This window comes from Dama dama, chromosome 14 (genome assembly GCF_033118175.1).
Source record: "Dama dama isolate Ldn47 chromosome 14, ASM3311817v1, whole genome shotgun sequence".
Lineage (NCBI taxonomy): Eukaryota > Metazoa > Chordata > Mammalia > Artiodactyla > Cervidae > Dama > Dama dama.
The window spans coordinates 55,867,517-55,870,259 of record NC_083694.1 but is presented as its reverse complement, the minus strand read 5'-3'; the positions used below and the strand labels follow the sequence as shown (position 1 = coordinate 55,870,259).

At 43.3% G+C, this 2,743-nt stretch overlaps 1 long non-coding RNA gene across 1 annotated transcript; it reads left to right on the top strand.

Moving 5' to 3' along the window:
* Positions 1 to 985: 985 nt before the first annotated feature.
* Positions 986 to 2,425, top strand: LOC133069650 (uncharacterized). The gene is made up of 3 exons (XR_009695913.1): positions 986 to 1,037; positions 1,256 to 1,334; positions 2,327 to 2,425. It is a non-coding gene; the product is annotated as an uncharacterized LOC133069650 (long non-coding RNA).
* The last annotated feature ends 318 nt before the right edge of the window (positions 2,426 to 2,743 follow it).

Below are 2,743 nucleotides of genomic sequence, written 5' to 3'. Positions count from 1 at the left end.
CACCCTATGAGCACCCTTGCAGTGGAACCTGCTGGGGCTGGAGGTGCCAGTGAAGAAATTCAGCAAAGATCAAGAGGCTAAGTGCCAAGATCTGGGCTGGGCATCTACATACATTGACTCTAATACTCACACTGACCCTGCAAGGTGGATATTCACTCTGTTTACTGACAAGGAAACAGTCTCAGGGAGGTTAAGTAAAGAGCCCAACTTGCAGCATTAGTCTGAGCTGAGGTTTGAATCTGGTTCTACTTGACTCCAAAGCCCACCTTTTTGACTCATAAGTCCTGCCTTTCCTGTATAGTGCCTGATTTTTTTTTCTTTTACTCTTTTCTTATCCTCATTCTTTCCTTCTTTCTTCCCCTCCCTCTATCCCTTCATTCCAGAACTTCCTTCTGGATCATTAAAGGAGAGCTGTGGCCTGTCTACAGAGTGGGGATATTTCCCCTGGATCTGGGGCAGCCTGAGAATTGGGAGAATGGTGACCCACTCCATAAAAATTCACTGCTGTATTCATTTTTAATCCCTAGGTGTCTGCAGTCAGAATTCACCTCAGATTCTGTCTTTGTCATTTTTCAACTTTTTCACATGCCTGGCAAGTTGGTGTGTGAACAAAAGCTGAGTATGCAGCTCAGAGAGGGCCCAGCACTCCCTGTGGGGCTGGAAAGAGGGTTTGTGGTGCAGCTGTGGGGTATGCAGCCAGCTGGGGGCTGTAAGGCTCAATTATGGAGACCCCCTGTGAGTCAGCGAGAGCGTGGAATCCTGAAGGCCAAAGGCACTCATAGCATATTGCTGAGTTGGACTGTGATGAAATCAACATTTTATGTTCTGGAGTCATGTGCTTGTTGAGTGGGGTGGAGGAGAGACTGAGAGACAGGAAGTCCTGCAGGAATGGAGACCATGTGATATGGGGCTGAAATTAGATGATGGAGTGGGGATGGGAAGTCAGGGGCAGATAGAGGAGGCTTCAAGATGCTACAAAGAAGGAGTAACAGAACATGCTTGATTGTGGGCAGTGATAGTGCCATGGGATGAGAAAAGTAAAGCATTTTAATAGAACTGGGGAAATCAGAAATGGGAGCTCATTTGGGGAGAAAAGGGTTAATTTTAAACAGTTTTTAGCATTTTTTCATTTTTAGGGAGGTATTTTGAAAAGGATTTGGTTGGAAATACCTCCATCCTTGCAGAGACCATCCTTGTCTTTCAGAAATGTCTTTCAGTAATTTGAGAAATGTGAATCTCTTACCCATCTCTTCAGGACTCCTGAAGACAGAGATAAGCCTTCTGTTTCCAGTGCTCATGGGCCGGATGAAGCCAGCCTCAGGATAATAAACCAGGTAATTATCTCCATCCTTGCTATGACAATAATGGTGTCGAGGCAGGCAAAGATTCATCAGAGGCAGCTTTGTTGGCAAGTCCCAGGGAGACTCGAGATAAAGGAACTGATTGTCAGAATCCATCGCTGCAGTGGGTAGTACACCAGAGGGGGGTAATGATGGCTGAGGGCCACATTGTGCCTCCAGAGTAAAGAACTGTGGCGATGAAAAGGAGAAGGACACCTACATCCTTGCATGGTACCCCACCAAGTCTGCATGGATGGTCTGGATCAGTAATTAGAAACATAGTGCAATAAATATTGAAAGAAACTTCTGTAAACATTCTAGAGGACAATGAAATTAGAAATAATAAGCAGATGGGCTTTTATTCAAGGCAAATCATGCCAGATGGACTCAGTACCTCCTTTTTTTTTTTTTTTCTTGATAAAAGTATAAAGTTGGTGGATGAAGGGAAAATGGTACATTTGATGTCTTATGTTTGAAGATGGTTTAAAACATTTGAGTCTTCCAAGAAGTCTGATTTGCAGAATTGGCTCAGAATGCCTGGAATAGAAGCACATACCTGACAAAAAAAAAAAGTTAGATAAATGCTGCTAATTGGGCAATAGAAAATGCTGGAACTCTGGACTGGTAGGATAGCCTCAGGAGTGGTCTTTCAAGGGACCATTGAACTTTGGAGCCTGAAGGGACCTTAAAGATTGTCAGTTCCAACCCTCTCATTTAAGGATAAGGAAACTCAATCAAAAGGAGACTGTGGCTTCACACAACCAAGGCTAGAACAAGGGTGACTTGACAATTAGTTCTGCAGAGTGCTAAGTCTGCTTTCTACCCAGCATCTCTCTTATCTAGGAAAGGAAATCAATATGTTCAAGTACATTCTGAAAGGATTCTAAATACAAAGATGAGATTTTTGGACCCCAAGCAAACAAATGTGTATGTGTATGTTCAGTCACTCAGACATGTCTGACTCTTTGTGACCCCATGGACTGTAGTCCGCCAGGCTCCTCTGTCCATGGGATTCTGCAGGCGAGGATACTGAAGTGGGTTGCCATTTCCTCCTCCAGGGGATCTTGCCAAGCCAGGGATCGAACCCATATCTTCTGTGTCTCCTGCATTGGTAGGTGGATTCTTTACCACTAGCGCCACTTGGAAAGAAAAGCCTGAGATACAAATCTGTTTTGTCAAAAGTTTTAGTTCTGTTTTAGGTTCGAAGGATTCGTTAAGAAAAGAAACCACTTGTTACACACACAATGAACAATTTCAATATTTAAGAGAGGATTATTTGACTTGACTTCAATATACAGTCTTTAAAAGAAAACAGAAACAGTAGAGAGAGATATTACATCACCAAACTGGGTTGAAACCTACATCTAGACTTGAACATCGCTGGGAAGTCCTAAGAAACAACA